Below are 6,000 nucleotides of genomic sequence, written 5' to 3' on the forward strand. Positions count from 1 at the left end.
GGAGTGGGGCGGGGGGGGGGTGTTGATATCTGAGTGCAGCCCCTGGCTTACTGGGCCAGGGTGGGAGTCGGACTTGGAAGCTCTGCAAATAAGATTTTCTGGGTTATCTGCTCTTGTTCAGGCCTGGGGTCTTGGGTATCAGTCAAGGAGCTGAGAGGAGGGAGGGGGGACTGAAGCCCTGTGTGTGTGTGTGTGTGTGTGTGTGTGTGTGTGCACTTGTATTTGAGTGTGTGTGCATGTGTGCTTGTATTTGAGCATGTGTGTATTTTTTGTGTGCCTGTATATGTGTATATGTTTGTCTGTCTGTGTTTATGTTTGTGTCTGTCTGTGTGTGTTTATAGGTGCATGCTTTTTTGAACATGTGTGTGTCTATATGTCTGTGTGTCCCTCTGTGTGTGCATGCTTCTGGGTGGTGTGTGAAATCTTGTTTTCAGGAGTGTATGTGTCTCCTGGGGAGTGTATGTGCCCTTTACTGGAGCATGCTTAGAAATTCTCAGCTTGCTGCTCCCGTGTGCTGATATTTCTCTTTAGAGAGTATATGTTGCTGGAATTGAGCGAGAGTGTGTGTGTGTGTGCGTGTGTGTGTGTGTGTGTGTGTGTGTGTGTGTGCAGGCATGTGTGCATGTGTACCTCCACACACTCTTGATGGCTTTGTATGCTTATGCCCTGCCCACCTAGAGGCCCGTGGCATAGACACACCTGGTGGGCCGGATGGCCAGGCTCCTAGTCCCTGGGAGAGCTGGGTGGGTCTGGGCATCTTCCAGAGGAACCAGCCCTGCAGGGAACAAAGGGGTAATCAGCAGAGAGGCCACAAGAGCTTCTGATTGAGGAAGGAATTAGCTAGGAGCCTCACGGGGCCCTGTAGGGGGCCAGGGCAGCATGTGGGCCTTGGCATCCTGATTAAGAAGCATCAGGTGTGGAGGGACTTACCTGCACCCCAGGGGTGCAGCAGCCCAGAGCTCAGGAGACTGTGGGGAAGAGAAAGGAAGGGACAAGGATTGATTCGTGGGGGCTTGAGGGGTTGGAGGTAGCAGGGTATGCACATCTATGGAGCCTAAGTGGTGGCCCCTCCCACTTGTGGCTTGATCCTCCCAACACCTCGGAGAGGCCAGAACTGTTCATCACTGGTTCCCCGTGAGGGGCCCAAAGAGGGGCTGCTGGAGCCTCACAGCTGCAGATCCAGCCCTGCTAACTTCATCCTTCTCGTGACCTTAGGCCACTCCTTGGGCCTAACAGGTAGAAGCCAGCGGATGCTGGTAGAGGAGAGGGTACAGACCCACCCAGCCGACACTACAGATCGACAGGTAGTGAACTGCTTGTCACTGTGGGTACACAAGGAGGAGTTCCCTGATCAAGGGCTTCCTTGCTGGGTAAAGGGCTGGAGTCTATTCTCCCCACCCTTGGCAAGACGGCTTGAGTCCCAGCTCGACCATCGACTTATTGGGTGACGTTAAGCCACTCACCAGGCGTCTCTGTGTTTGCATGGGTGATGGACAGTCACCATAGAGTAAGGTCTTGGTCAGGTCTGGTCTTGTCTGTTGAAGAAGTAGTGGAGGGGGTCTTGGAGGGTCAGAGAAGAGAAACCAGAGAGAAAGAAGCGTGTTTCTCTGGCTGAGACTAGAAGGGTGTAGTGCAGCTCAGAGGATGAAAGGAGAGGTCGAATTCCTCTTTCCCTTCTCATCTTATTTTCATGCAGATGAGCATTTTGCTTGCATGCCCCTATGCTCACCACGTGCGTGCAGTGCCCATGGAAGTCAGGAAAGGGAACAGGATCCCAGGGAACTGGAGTGACAGATTGTTGTGAGCCACCATGAGGAGCCGGAAATGCAGCCCAGGTCTTCTGCAAGACCAGCCAGTGCTCTTAACCGCTAAGCCACCTCTCCAGCCCCTCACACCTCTGTTTCTTATCTCCTGCTCCTTCTGCTTCCCCTCAGTTTCCCACTCCTGCTTCAAGCCCCCTTCTCACCTGGGAGTCCATCTGGCCCCAAGGCTTGAACACCGCCCGCACTTCTCAGAGCAACTCTTTTGGCCCGGCCTTGCCAAGCCCTTTTGTGTTTGAGACAGGGTCTGGCCAGACTTAAACTCCAGATCCTACTGCCTCTGGCTACTGAGAGCTGAGATTACGGACCAGTGTCCTCCAGCAGTGGCCTTCTTTTTAAATACAGTATTTATTCATTATTATGTATGTGCATGCATGCACACACGTAGGGGTCAGAGGGCAACCTTGTGAAGTCTGTTCCCCTTTACCATCTTTATGGGCATTGGAGCTCTTCTCCTCACAGAGGAACCTCACTGGTCCTCCAGGAGTCTTCTCAACCCCCTGATGCAGCTGTCCAACGGGTATCCTTGAACGACATGCCCTAAAAGTGTGCCTGTGTTACCCTGCTTCTGTTGCATCCTCGAGGAAGCCCACTTCTTCCTTCCTGCCCTCCCCATCCAACCTCTCAGCTCTCTGACTGGCTTCTCTCAAAGCCATTTTCTCTCTCACCTTTCTTCAGGTTGGTCTGAGCCAGCCTATGCCAGGCAGGGCTCCTGACTCCTTGCTGGCCTCACAATGGCCAGAGGGACTTTTAAAGGCCTTAATGAGATTATGTCTCCCTACAGCTTAAAGCCTTCAAAGGGCCTTCCCTGGGGCTTACAGCAAATCTGAGCCCTTTGCTCCAGTATACAAGGCCCTAAGTGACTGGTGTTTTTCTTTCATCCCATGGGACCATTCCCTGTGTCCACTCGGCTCCTGTCATGTCCCCGTGTCCCCAAGCACACAAAACTCAGCACCATCTTGCTTCTGAAAACAGAGCTTCTTTTTTTTTTAAAATATGATCAGCCAAATTATTTTTTTTTAATTTTTTTATTTGTTCATTTATTATATATAAGTACACTGTAGCTGTCTTCAGATACACCAGAAGAGGGCATCAGATCTCTTTACAGATGGTTGTGAGCCACCATGTGGTTGCTGGGAATTGAACTCATGACCTCAGGAAGAGCAGTCGGGTGCTCTTAACCGCTGAGCCATCTCTCCAGCCCCCAAAAACAGAGCTTCTTGCTGGTGATTTTGGCACACACACGGCACCTTCCCTTCCTCCAGCCGTGAGCTGGACAGTCCTGACGTCCCTCCCTGACCACTGGGGTGTAGTGTCTCCCAGATGCTCTCCCAGATTTGTATACAGCATGCTGTTTTCCTCCTCCCCCTCTTCCCTCCGCCCTTCTCCCTCCTCCTCCTCTTCCTCCTCCTCTTCCTCCTCCTCATTGATTCCTGTCATTAGACATGCTTTTACATCACCTTATTTGCCAGGTGTGAGGAAAGATCTCCATTTTATTTAGTGATACAGTTATTTTCCCCACTTGAAAGAAGAAAGCAATCTAGGCTTACTGATAAACTTCTATAGTCCTAGCAGGTGGGGAGTGGGGGCAAAAGAATCAGGAGTTTAAATCCAGCCTGGGCAGATAATTAAGGCACTTCTACTCCCTTCTCCAGAGAGAGAGAGAGAGAGAGAGAGAGAGAGAGAGAGAGAGACCAAGAGTTTTATTCCCAGCACCAACATGGTGGCTCGCAATGGTTTGTAACTTCTGTTCCAGGCACTCTGACACCCTCCTGGCTTATATAGGCACTGCATACATGTTTTGCACAGACATTCATATACACATAAAATAAAAATAAAGGAGTCTTTAAAAAAAATCATATCCAGAAAATATAAAGAGCTTTTATAACTTGACAATCAAAAACCCAAAAAAAGAAATTTGTAGCCCTTTCTGTAAAGAAAGCCATAACAGACTTCCAGTAAGAACATGTAAGGAACATGCAAATCAGAGCTCCGAGGCCCCACTCAAACCGCAAGTGCACAACAACACATCACTAAAGTGGTCAAAGTTAAAAAGGAAAACCACAGCAAAGGTCGGTAGATTAGGGGAGAGATTAAGATGTGCATGCTTGGCTGGGGGGGTTAGCAAATGGTTAGCCATTTTGGAAAAGGCTGGGCAAGTCCTCCCAGAGTTAAACATGAGCGTCTACCCTGTGACTCAGCAAGTCTCCTCTATGATACCCAAGACAGGGAAAACCTATATCCAGACAAGAACGTTATCTGGAAAAGGGGAAGAACGTTGCCTTTTAAAAAGATACATTGAGTTTTATTTTATGTGAGTAGGTGTGGGGAGCTGAGTGCATGTGTAAAAGGTGGGTGAAATCCCGAGTTAATGTGTACTGTTTACGTGGGCCTGGCCATGTTGAGGGCCGATGCTTCAGACCCATGGGAAACTGTTCCCCCAGCACCTGTCAGGTGCTGAGGGATGGCAGAGTCTTCCTCGGGTCCAGTGCAATTATCGGTAGTGTGTGCAAACACTAGCAACCACAGCTTCGCCTTCCTTTGCGTTTGCAGCCTGAGGTTGCCCTGCTGCAGAGACCGATTACTGAGACTGGCCGACTCCTCCCCTCTGTGCTGTGCAGGATAACCACGCTGAGACTGGGTTGCGATACAGTAAGTAGGTAGCGTCCCATCAGAGCAAGCACAGCCCACCAGATCCCCACTTTTCTGTATGTGTGTCTGTCTTTTCTTCATTCCCTTGCTGTCCCAAATCATGATTTCCAGACCAAGCCGTGCTGGATGTGGTACGTAGGTGCTGTGTACCATACTGTACCTGTGGAGGCCAGAAGGTGGCAGCAGATGTTCCGGAACGAGAGTTACAGCTGGTTCCCAACCAGCAGGTGGGTGCTGCAAATTGGACCAGGGTCCCCTAGAAGTGCTCTTAACCACTGAGCTATCTCTTCAGACATGGCCTTTTTCTCCCACAACACAGGGAAGTATGGGTCTCTGGTGAAGCTCTGGGGTCTGTGGATGTAAAACACATGCAAAAACAGATTCATACACACAGGCTCACAAAAAGTAATTCATACAAACACATACACATACAGATACACCCATGCACATAAGTAAATAGATGCATGTATCGCACACACAAAGGGCATGTAAACATACAGACATGTGTTCATAGGAACACATGGAAATGCAGGCACACATCTACATGTGCACATACACTTGTTCACATATAAAATGCATGCACCTAAACATGCTCATATATGTACACACATGTGGACACACATGTACTCCTACACAAGCACATGTATTCTCATACTACTATAGCTACATGTATACATGTACAAGCATGCATGGTCAGACATATGCATGCATATATCCCACTCGTGCATATATGCCCATGTACATGCATGTACACATGTACATATCCCCACTAACATGTGCCTACATGTATACACACATGTACACATATATACTCATAAACACATACATGCACATGCCTTATGCACACACATATGCCTCGTGCATGGAAACATACCTATGTGCTTGCACCTACATTCATATGCACATATCTAATCATACACCCTTGAGTCTGTCAGCTGCCCCTGTCTGGAAAGTTCTTCCTTCTTTACCCTGCTCTGTCAGTGCAAGTGGAATTGGCTGAGGAGGTGCCCTGTGTCACACGCAGTACAGAGGATGAGGCAGGGTAGACATGATCTGAGCCTTTGGTGTGTGTGTGTGTGTGTGTGTGTGTGTGTGTGTGTGTGTGTGTGTATGTGTGTGTGTGTGTGAACCTCACAGGCAACCTGAGGGTGGCCAGAGGAGAACCAAGCAAATGAACATGGAGGGGGCTGGGATGGTGGGAACATAGCAGGAGACCTTGGAGAAAAGTCCCCAGAAAGAGACGCTGTAGCTGGGTAGTTAGCCAGACAAGACTAGACCAGAGAAGGAGGGTCCAGAGAAGGCACTGGGCTGGAGAAGCAGGAAGTGGGTGTGGCCTAGGAGGTAGGCACATAGAAGAGAGGAAATATTGTATGCCTGTGGCCAGGACCCTGGGAAGCTGGGCCAAGGATTGCAGGTGTTTCCTGCATTGGGACGTTTCCTACGACACCACGGTCATCCGTTCTCCTGTCACTGATCACCCTGTCCTACATGGCCAGTCCATCTGCTTCTCGGTTTCCCCGACAGCAGA

This window comes from Rattus norvegicus, chromosome 3 (assembly GCF_021556685.1).
Source record: "Rattus norvegicus strain SHRSP/BbbUtx chromosome 3, alternate assembly SHRSP_T2T, whole genome shotgun sequence".
Taxonomy (NCBI): Eukaryota; Metazoa; Chordata; class Mammalia; order Rodentia; family Muridae; genus Rattus; species Rattus norvegicus.